Source organism: Tyto alba, unplaced genomic scaffold, assembly GCF_018691265.1.
Source record: "Tyto alba isolate M040663 unplaced genomic scaffold, T.alba_DEE_v4.0 Super-Scaffold_6, whole genome shotgun sequence".
NCBI lineage: Eukaryota > Metazoa > Chordata > Aves > Strigiformes > Tytonidae > Tyto > Tyto alba.
The window spans coordinates 24584327-24599319 of NW_024881327.1; positions in this window are offsets into that span (position 1 = coordinate 24584327).

The following is a 14993-nucleotide window of genomic DNA, read 5'->3' on the forward strand; positions in this document are numbered from 1 at the left end:
ATGGGAGGAGGGACTCTGTAGGCACAGACTGAATTCTGAGTGAGTCCTACTGGCTGAACATATTATATTTCCAAGGTATATCTATAATTCTTCACATAACCCCCAAACCTATCTCAGTAGGTGACTGTGATATATACAGGGGGCATAAGGGAACAAATTCTGCTTTCTCTTGTCAGCTCCATAAGACCTCATACAGCAGGATATTTCTGTCTCTGTTCATAACTGGCAGCCTGAAGATTCTGAAATGCTAAGCTTGTTTTCCCCATGAGACATTTAAATAATTCTGTGGCCCCTATGGTGAGGAGAGGTTGTTTATTTCAGCACTGGAGAGAAAATCCTTTGCTTTTCAAAGGATTTGCACCCTCATGTGCAATGCTCAACACTGTTCTGGATGCAGAAGGGTTAAGCAGCATGCCTGGGAAGATGGTAAGTGTTGGTTTCAGTACTGTTTCCAATTAAGTTTGATAAAGAATTGTATATAAGAGCAACAGACAAGGGCAATGGGGAGCTGCTTTAGAAGAAAGAACAGATGGTGAAGACAGATTTATGCTCCAGGTGATTGGTATAATAAGCCAGAGGAAATAATGCAAGAGAAAGCAAAGTGTTTTAAACAATGTTTCATGCATATTTTTGCTGTGCTTTTTATGCATGGGTTACATTATTCTGTGGAACATCTGACATGTTGCAGTTCTGAATGTACCTGCACTCATCCTGGGAGAGAAGCTGTGGCTGACCTGAGTCACTTAAGCATTAGCACATGTTATACCGAAATAAGGAAAGCATTTCTTACCCTATCAGTGCATTTCTATTTGTATAAAACTTAGAGGCCAACTTTAAAATTCAAGTAAATATTTTTTTAAGATATTTTACACGTTCTATTATTAATTTGTCTCCTTCTAGGGTCCTCCAAAAACATGGAACCAATTATACCAGAAGTATTTTAAATTTATTTCCCAAAACTGATAAGAATTACTTACTGATTGAGAGCGTACTTCTCCCTGCCCTTGAATTTGAGGATTCCTACCTTCTATTCCCTATTCCCAGTGTTCTGAAAAGTATTCCTACCATCTACCTCTGTTATGCTAAAATCTATCCAATAGAGCAGGGCTGGATAGGTACAAGGGGACAGTGGAGATGATCTAATTATCAATGAGCTAAAGGCTGTGGGTTAAGCACTGTCCACACAGTTACGTCTTTTTACTATGTACTTATGGTTGTGTCCTCATGACATGTCCTCCATATTAAGTGTTCAGCATCACTTGATCAATCTTGTGCTTCTTTGTCCTATTGCAGGACTAGGGCTCTGGTGTTGCTGCACTTTGGGATATTTAATAAAAGTTAGTCAGACCTGATTGCAGCTTCTAGCCTCTGCAATCACACTGAAACTGTCATGGTTCCTCTCTCACCATCCCATTAGTTATCTCTTTTGTGAAAGCCTACACAACATTTTCAATGGGATAAAGAAATAATATATATTTGGTGACTGTAAATACACTTTTTGAGAAGATGTATTTGGCAGCTCACTACTCCTGCATCAGCTCTGCAAACTAAAGTCCTGCTAGTGAATTCTGCATCTGTTTTGGCAGTATTGTGGGCAACTAATTATCATTGGAGAAGAGACCAATGATATAGACCACTTGCTTTGGGAGGATTTTTTTTTTTCCAATGCTTTAGAGTTCTTTTTTCTGAGATCCTGAGACAAACAGATGGGTAAGAAGTTGCCATGCCATATTGCTGAGGTGACTAACAACAGCTGAAAAAATTCAGGATATCAAAATATCCTTTTCTGAAGATCTTCACAGAGCTCACCTCAGAATTGCACAGCAACATGAAATCTTCCCAAGCAATTCAGAAGCACACATCTCTCAGTGTATGGAGGGCCACTCAACCTCATGGCAAACAGTGTCAAAGCTTTCAGTGCAGACACCTCTTGAGGCAGTAGATATATGGCTTAATTTTAAGACAATATTGTCATCACATGACTTATCAGTCCTCAACCCAGTTTTAGTAACTCGTGCTAGTTTTAACAGAAGAAAAAACAAGACATTGGAACTTCTGAAACATGAATAGCACTGTGATTCACCCTTGTTTAGGATGGCAGCAGGCAGTCCTCCAGGGCAACATACTAAAGAAAAATAAGGAATTTATTCACTACTTCCCATCAGTGGGCAGATGTTTAGCCACTTCCTATAAAGCAGGACTTCAACATGTAGGACAGTTACTTTGGAAGACAAGTGCCATAACCATGCATGTTCCCCTTCCTCCTCATTTCCCTGGGATGTTATTTCAGAGCATGATGTCATATGATATGGAATATCCTCTCGACCAGTTTGAGTCAGCTGTCCCCTTCCAACTTCTTGTAAACCCCCAGCCTACTCACCAGGGGGGATGGAACAGACACAGAGAGAGGGGAAAAAAAGAGAAAATCTCAATGCTGGGCAAAAACTGCTCAGCAACAATCAAACCATTGGTGTGTTATCAATGTAGTTTTAGTTACAAATCCAAAACATTGCATTATATGAGGTGTTATGAAGAAACTTAGCTCCATTCCAGTGAGACACAGTCCTGGGGTTTTATCTGTGGTTTTGTCTTTTTTTTCCTTTTTTAAATTTTTATTTTACTTTGGGAATATAAGTATTTGGGATACTGTAGAGTAATGCTGTTGGACAGAAGGGCTCACGGAAGCTACTGGGTTTCCTAATGTCAAATGAACAGGGAGTTCTTTGCTCCTTTATATTCAGGTGGCAGTAGTGGATATGATGGATGGCTACCCCTTGATAGGGTAATTCTCTAACATCTGACTATGTGAAACTGCTGTACCACACCAAATAAAGATATAAACCATGCCAGAGAGTGAACTACTTAGGTGTGGATTCTATGTAAGGGAAGAAAATAACCACTGTTAATTACTCTCAATTTAACAGTTTTCTCATCATCCTTAGGATGTCACATAGCCATTTCCCAGTGGTGCAAGAGACTAAAAGCAATACGTTACTTTCCATGTGCTTTTTGATCTTTGATGTTGTAAATTATGTACATAACCCCTAAAAAGTTGAGTTCTGCCTGTCTCTTGAAGTTTATCATTATAGTGCAGGTCAGTTTGTCTGCAACTTCTAATAGCTCCTTGGCAAGAATTGTGAGGAAGGGAGAACAAGAACTGGATTTTTAACACTCACAGGCAAACTCAGGTTAAAAGAATATTACTAGTTCATGACCTGAATAGAGAATTCCTCAAGAGTTGATGACAACATATTTGAAAATTTGTTAATACACATGGATGGATGATAATAGTCTAACAATCTACAAATGTTTTATAGGTCCTGCTGATGTTTTCTAGGTTTTTCTCATAATATGCTCATTATACTTTATGCAATTACACGTCTGAATTTCTATCCCTCATGAAATGTGTGAAGTTACAACAGTGAAATCAGAGAGCCACAGTTGAACTATATTATTTGGGCCATTTGGAGTTCAGTGCAATCAGATCTTACCGTTGTAAGCAGGTTTCTTCAAAGAGTTTTATTAGTAATGTAATGCAAGTTCTCTACTTGGGGACAAAATCTTTGAAATGTTGCAACTAAAACATGCAGAGACAATACTATTTTGAGATTTTATGCCATGCCTTTCATGCATTAGAAGACATTAATCCCCAATCCCATTTCTTAAAATTGGTTTGTGCTCCACTCAAAGATGATCTTGTTTTAATTTTGAGTAGACGCAGCAAAAAGATAGTGCCAACAGTGATCTATTTGATGATAAAAAAGGAAGGATGTACAACCTGGTGGTAAATTATTATTGTGAAGCTGGTCAGTTTGAGAAAGTAGGAGAGCAGCAGTGAATTTCTATGGAAGGAGTGACAGAAAAACAGGTAAGGACAGATGAGAGCACTTTATGAAGCTATTGCTTAGTTTCAGGCAGAAAACTTCTTAGTGTGCACAGAGTGAACATTATTCTATATAAATCCCACAATCTAGCTGCTATTTTTACCACATTTACCATGTGGAATCTGCTGTGGTAGTTTTCAGAGTATAATCTGGAAAAATAGATGAGAGGTATTCACTTAGCAGAAGACCACTTACTTATAATAAAGTCTATTAAATCAAAAGATAAATAGCTACCAGCTGACACATCCAGGGAAGTGGGTAGTTATGTCCACTTTGGGCTCTATGGTACAGCCTCTTGCATAGCAGGGAAGTCTTGGTCTTTAGTCAACTTTTCCTTTTCAGAGTCAGCAGAAGCTGTCTACATCTTTTCTTCCTTTGCCTAACTTGGTCATATCTGCCCAAACCTCAACCTGCAGTGTGTCTTGTAGCAAAATCTTAACGTGGGTGGATTGTGTGAATGTTTTTAAGGCTAGATTCTCATCTTTGTTCAAAGCATTGCTTTTGATTTGGCAATAAATTATATCCTGGTTATAACTCCATCCTTTTAGCAGGTCTCTCAAATCTATTCTGGTTGTTCTGTTTCATTTCAGGAGCTTAATGAATCTGACTGTTCTTAGACTGTGTGGAAATTTATCTTTAGTTAATGTTACAAAGTCCAGCTGCAGAGTAATCTGAAGCCTAATGTTTGCTTTTAGAGCAGGTACCTCTTGTATCCTAGTCTTGGTTGTAGAACAACATGTAAAGAGGCAGGGGGCATCAGATTATTGATTCTCAAACAGCAGAGACTATATTGGTACATAGATTAATCCACTTTACATGAATCTAAAGAACTATTGAATGACAGCTACAGGATGCACAAACATTGTACCTACCAATTTCATATTCTATGAGCTTCTTCTGCTTTCAGACACAGAGTAGACCTGTTAATCAATATTAGAATTGTGAGATATTTGAACTGGGAGTAATCTGTGTTACACAGACTTGGCTATTTATGTCTTCATGTAAATTTAAAACAACTAAAATATATTTACATTGGTTTTCCTGTGTGATTTCATATATGCCTGTGGGATGTAGTGGCATAGCAGCTGAATTGTTCCACAGCACATGTGGAGAATCAGTTTGAGCTTTCTGCTGATCTCAAGATAACTCAGGTTCAAATGCCAACCATATCATTACAACTCAGTGTGACATGTCATACTGATGGGCTATCTAAGTTCAGGATGGTTCTCTAATATTTTGTTGTTTGGGATTTTTTTAACTATATACTGTAGATGTCTCCCTTTCTATTCTTGGATTTCATCTTGAGTTCCTTATACTGTTTAATAAATTAATTATGCCTTATCAATACCTAAATAATTTTTGAATAGTCCCCTTATGTTATGCTTTTCTTAGCTTTTTGTAGCTAATATTTTTAGAACTATGCGTTATTCATGCATTTGTCAGATAGCAAAAATACACGCTGAGCTCTAACTTCCTCTTAAGATTTCCAGTCTCCTTTGAAACTTTTGCCTTTTTTTCTCCAAATTTCCTTCAACTTGCTAACAATCTTGTGATGACAACGCAGTGAAATATTTCCACTCTCTATTATTTTGGCTGTATGACTTTGAGAATAAGGATTATCAAGAGTAAGCTATGCAGGAACATGCTTAAAATCCAATGGGTTTTTCCTTTGGCGGTTTCCACTTTTTCCACAGTGACCACATGGGACTCTGATCAGTCAGACTGAAATCTATTTGAAGCAGCTAGAAAGTGTTTGTATCTTAGTCATACTGACTGGCCACCCACAAATCCACAAAATTCTTTAAACTTCATCCACCGTTTTTATTGTCTTGGGTCCAACAAATGGAATGATCTGGATATTAGTCACAGATGTATGTTTTACTTCATAATGAGCGTGGGCATTGCCCATACTTCGCCTGTACATGAGCTTTTTGGACCTCTGTAGTCCAAATGGGGAGAGAGAGAAGGGGGAGAGAGGAGAGAAAGAAAGAAAGAAGTAAGTTCACTTGTGAATGAGCTCATCATCCAGCATTTTTTGATGATGGATTTTGGAAAGATTTACTGAAGTAGTTATATTTAGGTATGTTTAAGTTTTTGTGGGCTTACAGACAAATATTTGCTATAGATCTATTTCACCTTTCACTTACTGTAGTATATTAAACCACAAAACCACTCTGGCATAGTTAAAGGGTAGATATTTAACATTATGCTCTTCTTGGAATATATGTGTTTGGGAAGGGATAGGGGGGTGTGGTTCTGTGTGAGGTTTTCTGGTTTGTATGTTTTGGGTTTTTTTCTCTGCAACTGTGCATATCTGGTAGTAACAACTTTTCATCATTAAAATCTTATCACTGGTCACATCTGACAGCTCAGATGTTCAGTTACAATGGACAGAATTACAAAATGGCATCTTAATGTTATAGTGGCTTTAAAGATGGCAGTGCATCAAATCATTTTCACATTCAACATAGGAGCTTAATACAAAAAAAAACTTAAAATACACCATTCTGTGGTTATATGCAAAAATATTGGATATGAATATTATTCATATTAAATTCTTACGAATAATCTGAAAAAAATAGCAGGATTTAGTGCCAGCAACTTACATTTCTTGTACTCAGTTGGTACTATTTGGTACCAGTCTCAGTAGTCTGTATTTGGAGTTGTCCCAGAGGTTGCATCAGTTAGGAAACAAGGACAGAACAATTTATTGGTTATGTTGCTGTTGCTTTGAAATTTGTGTCTTTGGCTCCTTTTTCTTGAGTCACATGTCATTGATTAACAGGGAAATTCAGGAGAGGAGACAAGCTTATATTTAGTAAAAGAGACCTTTTTTTGGCCAGCAGTCTTTCCTGAAAAACTGCTTTCAGCAGTTTCAGGGAACAAATACTACTAGCAACAGTTCACTTGGTTTTGCTTTTACATTATTTACAACTTTCATTCTTGTGACTACTTTGTTGCTTCTGCTTCTTTCTTCTGGCACCCTCATTTTCATCAAATAATTTCCTCATCAAACTCTCATGGCCCCTTAAAATGCAGCAGCATCTATTGACGCTGTCCAAGTGTTTACTGAGGATCAGTCACAGACTCCTGCTGTCACAGATCTTAGCAAAATTTACTTTCCAGGAAGCTAATCAAATAATAAACTCTAACTCAGAAGGAAGAGATACAGAAACTCATTCTGTATATTGTGCCTATTTGTTATATATATTGGTCTTGTGTAATCAAAAACATAGGTCATGGAGGTAAGTTTATAAAGACTTATAAATCTGGAGTTAATTTGACTGTGCAGGCCCTTTTATATTTCCACTAATAACTACTTTATATCCCTGCTTGGCACAGGAACATACTGCCCACAGACAATTTCAGTTAAATAAGGAAAATGCATGGAAGTTCTGTAGTACATCTTCAATATCATTAAGCTTTATAATAGGAAAATGTCTCCTTTGAAATTACTTTATTAGTACTGATTTAATGCTAATAGCATATGAGAATAGGAGACTAAAGGCTTACTTTTCTAAAAGCTCCAATAATACAACAAACTCTGAAGCTAGACATGACACCAAATAATGTGCTATTTCTGAACTGTAGATTTTGTTTAGCTCCCAAACTAGTAATAGTATTTTATTCTTTAAATTAACTTACATTCTTAACTTTGTATTTTAAACAATACTGAAGGATTTGTACAAAAGTTATGGAAGTATATTTTAGGATATGACATGTGCAAGCTGTGTGTTAAAGTTCATAATATATATTACACTTCCATTGTTGCTCTGTATTCTTTTGACTAAACACCTTCTGAAAATTCTGTAGTTTCATTCATATTGAGTGTTACCCAGTCACATCATCTTTGCTGCATGTATATGCTGAACTGGCAAATGATTACCAGAAAAATTCATAAATCTGACAATGTACAATTGATGTCACTGAATCACTCTAAATTATAGCATCTTTTGCCACACACAAGGGATCTTGTAAGAAGGATTTTTATGAGTTAAGAGTGGAAAAGAATGATTTTTTTTTTTCCAATAGTAGCAGGTAGCAGGTGCTAAGGGAGTGCACATTAGCGTGTGGTGGTCATGCTCCTCATGAGAAAACTCATGATCTTCTGCACAGCTCCTACTTACCTATTTTCTTGTGCCTTAAGAGTAATTTCTTCCATAAAACTGAGACAGCTGTATTATACCAAACAGATCCTTGAATCATAGCTGAAAGCCTAGGCCTGAGTTTCCACTTCATATGATTAAAAAAAAGCCCTGTGAATCCAAATTTATTATCGGGTATAATCCAACATAGCTCAACATACTCTATGGGCATCTGTTAAATTTGTTGGGTGGTTACAGCACACAGCCTTCAGGATGTGTGAATGTTGCACACTGGGTACCACTATGCATTTTGGAGCTTGGAAAAAATCAGTAATTCCAAAACATGGCTGTACTAGATTGGTAAAAAGTTATGATGAGGTGAAATAGCTCTGGTATCTGTTGCCGCTAATTATGGTCTGACATGTTTAGATTTGCTTCTCCTTTCTTTCCTCCATCTAAGTTTGCAGAATAAAGTAAATGATAGCAAATAACGACTAGAAGAAACTATAATCTCTGACTCATCTGAAAGGTGATTGACCCTGTGCCCTATACTTTACAGTGTGTTTCATGAACCCTTAGGGAATCTACAAAAAGCAAAGCTTCTGTCCCTGCCTCTTCATTACCAATTAATCCTGAAGATTTGAGAAGCTTCCTTACTGTTACTATACCATTCCCTTGATCTGCTTAATCTTTACAGTGTCAGCTTCTCCCTTTAGTCAGGCCACAAAAGTCAAGTCGCTGACGGAGAATGATCTCCATCTATTCTCAAGTCACACGGTCTGCGTATACAGGCTAGAGAGTAAGAAGAGATAACCTATGCAGGGTCCTTTAACAACCTGCTGTGACCCTTCTGATAGACAGGAGAGCTTAAGGGGTTCTTTGAACTAGATGAAGGAAGAAAGTTGTGAAACATTTCACAAATAAACTAATTATTTGAAGAAGCAGAGACTAAATCTTATGACTTGTGAATAGTGGTACCTAATCTACAAAACCTACAGAATCTACAGAAAAAAGAGATCAAGATCGGGAAAAAGCCTTTCAAGATGGTAGCTCTCTCAAAAAAATGCCATTTTTCAGAGGAAAGTATCGGGAGTTCATTTACTTCATTATATTTGTCAGGAAGAATCTTCAAATCTTCCAGAAGTTTCCTATTATAAATAAGCTTTATATGTGCTGCATTCTAATTTGAATTCTGTTAGAATGAGAAAATTCTGCGGCAGAGTGAGTAAAATCTCATGATCTGAGAAACTGAACTCGAACACTGAGTTTGCAACAAATCAGTTCTCAAGATTTTTCATCCTGCGGACCAGATAATTTTTTTTAGTTGTCTCAGACCATATATGATTGCTTCCATCTATTTATGAGGTTAAATTTCTGAACTGTACGTGTGGAAGGAGAAATTCAGTTATGCACATTGCTAACTGAATAGGCCTACTTAACAGACAAAACTGATTTTGTAACTTTTGTTTTCTTGAATTGTAGTCACTGTAAATCACTTCTTTAATTTATTACTGTGGCATAAATCAATTACAGTGTAGAACTGCACTCATCTTTCTAGATTTCAGTAAAATCTGTCATGTCCTCAGAAATTACAATGGAATTACATGTGTCTGAGGAGAGTTATCCAGGCATCACAGTCCTTGATGACAGCTGCCAAGTTGACTCTTAAGAGGGTTTCTCTCTTACTGAGGAACTTAGCTTAAAATACTGAGATTCACAAATCTTAGGATTTACATCACTTGGAATGGTTACCTCTACAAAAATAAAAATATTGCTGATTTTTCAGTTTTCTCTGAATTACTCAAACTAAAAATATAAAAAATCCACATGTATTCCAGCAATTTAATGAGTTGAGCCTTTGATTATAAAATTGGAGTCAGTGAGAAAGGGATATGTAAAACATTAAGTATAGGTTGCATTTAACAAGGCTGTTACTGAAGTGCAGCAATATTTCAAGAGGTATAGTTCTAGTTTAGTTGGTGTGGACCTTGTTTTGGGTCTTTTCAGAAGGAACTTGTCTGTCTTCCCTTCATATGCCATTCTTAAGTACTTTTTCTAGTTGGTCTCCATTAGGAACCCTGCTTCAGTAACAGAGCTCTGTGTCAGACTTTGCTATAATTATTTGCAGAGCTTCACTTCAATCCTTTAGAATTAGGATTTTCTTCCCTTGTTCCTTGAAGTTCAGCTAGGAAGCATGGGAATATAGGAAGTATACCCAAGAAGATAGTGCTGACTGAAGTGAACAGTTCTTTATTATCACCCTTTCAGGTTGAAAAAATGCATGTCATTTGCAAGACCAGTTACTTCATAAATCGCATCAAGAATTATATCAATTGTATGAAAACATATATTTATAATTTCTAGCTCATTATACTGCAGTTAATCTGACCATACAGACAACATATTCGGTATTTTTCTGTTTTCCTCTTTTTTCTTCTTCTTCCTTTCTTCAAGTTTGTCGTTTTTGTGGTGTAATACACAGCTAGCATGCTGATGAAGAATTTGTCTTAATGAGTATTCTCAAACTGTTTTAATCACAAGGGTCACTATGAATGAGAATAACTTCTCTCCAAAAGTCAAAGTTTTGTGAGAAGGCTAGTAATAACTATGCTCTTTCTAATAGCAAGATGAGAAAAGGATTTGAAAATCCCTTTGATCTTTTCAAATTATACCTAAGGGACTCAGTGGGTTACCTAGATATGCAGAAAAGCATACTTCAGTGTTTCCATTCACACTCTGCTTTGAACTTCCCTTAGATTAGTGTAACGACTTTGCACTACCCCTGTTAAGTGCTTTACTTCTGCTTTTAGTTATCTTCTAGGTAATTATGGCAGACAGTGCTGAATCACTACTTACTATCTTGAATGGTAAGGAAGGAAAATAAATAGCATCTTTCCTTAACGTACAAAGGAAATTCAGTCACTGAGAATTTACCATAATACCTTCTTTAAAAACATGTTGATAAGTATAGAAAGGGTGAGTTCACTGAAAAGAGGGTGCCTATCAGTCTAGCCAAGACAAATAATTCAACCACTGGTCTTGGGTAGACAGACAAGAGTTCAGGTCCAGTATATAAACACTGGCCTTTTCTAATGGAAAATTTGATATATTGAAGACAACAATTAAAAAAAAAAAAAAAAAAAAAAAAAAAAAAAAAAGCATTGTAGCATTCCGTGGATATGAAAACCTTTGATATACCTTACCTTGATAAATATTTGTATGTGTATTTGACTAAACATGTGAATAGAGGAAACAACTTGCAATAAAAGCTTCATGCAAAAGCATACAATACACATCTGCTATATTTATCACTTTGAGGAATTAGAAATTTTGTTTTAAGAATTTGTATGATGTCTAGAACACATTCCAGATGTTTGCCCCTCTCAGAGAAACTGTTTTTATTCTCTCCTTTTTCTAGTTTGTAAATTAATCTTAAAAATCTAGTGTGGGGTGATGTGTATGGAAGTTGGGCTCCTATCAAGCATTGATAATGCTGAGTTATTCTTCTTTAACTACTCTTCTGACAAAAAAACTGTTATCCAAAATTCTCCTTTTGGTTTACTTTAACATCTTGGTAAATCATATCTCATTTCTCTTATGTTTCCTTCAAACCTCAATTTGTCATGAGAGGCAGAGCAAAAACAATTCCTTTCCTTTACTTTGAATATGTCATCAGCTGAATCTTCAGGTCTGATTCAGATTAGTTTTAGGTGAGCACAACTCCTGCTGGAATCCTCAGATCTTAACAGAGCATATACTATTTTTTTCTTTACTTTCCATTTTACCAATTTTTAGCCTCTTTTTAAAAACTTACAACTTATATCTTTTCCCCTTATGTGTTACTAATCTTTGATCTTCCCCCAAAATAATTGTTGTGTATAGTCACTATTTTGCAGGTATCTTTTCATTATCTTCTCCTCTCAAGTTACTTGATAAAAGATCCTTTTTTTTATCTTTTCCTCACTTTTATATCACAATGCATTTTTATTCTCTAGAGTCTCCTTGCTTTTCTGCCCTTTAGAGAAATCTAATTAATAAATCAAGTAATGATAAACTATATAAAATAAAATAGGATTTTACAAGCAACTCTGAGTTGTACTTTGTGCCAATGTCCATTTTGCCCTGAATCAGGATTGTTTTGTCAGTATAAACTTCTGTTTAAAAGTCAAAATTCTACAGTTATCTAATTAGCTTACTGAGGAGGTTCCTTGCAACTTAAACATTTATGCTTATATAGAAACACTAGTTGAAGTTGCTCTTATAAATGGTAGAGTATGGGAATAAAGCAGAGTTTGTTTTTATTTATCTTGAGTTTCTATTGCCTTCAAATCTTTGAATAGTCTCACTCTCAGAGCGAGAAACAAATTGGATACAGTACTATTATTTATTTCAGTATGTTTTATTTATTTTGTCCCTTGTACTTAGAGTACAAGTCTGCTCTGAGGAACAATCATTGTTTCTCAAATATTACATAAACTCAAAGCTTACTGTTGCTGTCCTGGTTTTGCTGCAGTTAGGCATACGGTCCTGAAAAAAGCTGTGAAAACAGTCTTTATCATTGTCAGTTTTGCCATTTCTAGAAGGACTAACAGCTGGGAAGCTCTGAACAATCATGGTAGTCAGAGTAAGAAAAGTAGGAAATCTGAGAGAGAGGAAAAAAATGGCTTACTAAGCTAAATATGGAGAAATGTACTCAATTTTAAAATACCATGCAAGAATCAAATATTGCCAATGAAAATATCAAGAATGGAAAGAGGAAGAAAGCATCAGCAAGGGATGAATAGAATATTTATTCTGCAAAAAGGGAAGCGGAAACCCTTCGAGATGAAAGCTGTATGTGATCTTATTTTCTACTCAAAACCAGCAATGCATTTTTAGTGGAAAAAATATCATAATGGTAATTATAAAGAATTCAATAAATTGCATTTTTAAAGACAGGTTATCAGATCACACCAATATCTAATCAATATCAAAAAGGGCTAAGCTCCCTTCTCCCTGCAACAAAACCAACAATACTTCCCTTGAGTCAGGTTGTTTCAGAAACTCCCTTACTGAGGTTTCTTCTTTTTTTCCAGGCTCCTAATACATCTATGTTAGCAGGTTAGTGAAAATCAGAAGCATATTTTGAGGCAAATCTCCCAGTCTATTTACTATGTTTTGCATTGCATTACAGAACAGGCTCAAGGAGTATCCTGTTTTGGGTGAAGAAATTAATCTACATCACAGAGAGCATACCTAATACTTCCAGCCCAGGGCACCCAAATGGAACTGGTTCAATGAAACAAACCTCTGAAATGCATATAATGTAGATCTCACTTCCTCAGCTATTTTGCTCTACAGGTTTACATTTATTAGTTGACTCTACTTACCAGTGTAGACATAAGTATCTGATAGTCTTGTCTCACTGGCGTTTTTTAAAAAATGGAAGAAGACTTGTCTGGATATAAAATTTCATATGACTGGAATCAAAACATGTCTCTAGTTTTTCACAGTATTATGTGTATAAGAAAAGTAATAAGGAAGGATGTCTTAAAAACAAATCTATTTAGAGTAAAGGAACTTCAAATTTCCACTTCAGAAAAGTGTGTATAAAATTTTTTTCTTTTAGGTTTTTTTCTGTTTTTGTTTGGTTGTTTTTTTGTTTTTTGTAACAGTCTCAATGCATTTTGGTTATTTAATCTTCTTTGTTTTTCAAAACCAAATTGTTTAGGCCCACTTCTTTCTTCAAATTCCTTTCTTTTTGAGACCAGTTTCTCAAATAAGTAGGATATATGCAACTCTGAGTATATCTGTCTTGTCTTTAACTTTTGAAACTATTGGCTAATTGCTACCAGTTTAGGAATACTAGGCTTAAAGATAGTTGAAGGAGAATGAAAGTTGAGTGAGTATTCTTTGAGGGCTCAAATCCTTTTTGGGCATTGAGAATCTAAGTGTAAGAGACAATACCATAAGAAATCTGACCTAATTATCCCTACTGTTCACAAAGCAACTTGCCATTTGTGTGAAATAGTGAACTAGTTAAATGCTATGCAGAAATGATAAATTTAACTCTTAATCATCAACATATCTTTCTTCAACAGTTACTTATCAGTTATTTAGTTTCATCTCATGGAGATATTACTTGCATTTTATTTTTATATGGGTTCTGGGAGTAAATTAATGTAGAAACCACCAAATCCTCCAGTTTTAATTTAAATGTTGAGGGGGTTTGTGTTTTGTTGAGTTTTTTGATGTGGATTGTTTTTTGTTTTTTTTTTTAATATTTTCTAAAAATTATATAGCTCAACATAAGCTGACATGTATGCAATGTTGTTGCACTGGTATGTAATGTACAGTTGTGATCTCCCAGCCCACTTAATGTTTGTGTTGCAGATATGTCTTTGCTTATATTTATAAAAAAGTGAACACACGTCCTGATCCACTAACAAAATCTGCATTAAGTGACTATACTGTCCCTCTAGAGTCCTATCCCCTTCCTGGATGGAAGTCACATTTGAAAAACCTGATGCAGTTATTGATGGCCTCCTTGTTTTCATCACAGATTCTGTCTAATTGCCATCTGACAACTAGAAGGACTAGAATAAAAATATTTTCACATTTGCATCATTGCTTTCTGTACTCTGGTCTTCATATGTGCACACTCATATTTTGAAATTGCTCTTAGCTGTCTTTGTAACAGCTTATCTCAAACTGTGCTGTAGGGAAGTAGTGGGGTCTAGACAACAAATGGGGTTTGATGTCTGTCATTCTGAGATTTCAGTAGTAGCAGCCAGTTGAGATGAATGGGAGGTATTTCTGTAGTTAGCTTCAAGTTTAACACTTGTTAGAATTAGGGGAAGGAGAGGGAGGAGAAAGAAAAAGCAGATATTTTTCTCCCAGTACCATCTAGCTCTGTGTTCTGTGGATCACATGCTGTTCCTTCATACAGGAGAAGAGACTGGAAGAGGTCTTCCCATGGAAAGTGTTATGAATTCCTTGGAGGGGATGAACATTTTTATTCCCCCTACAGAAGAGGCAGGAGAGG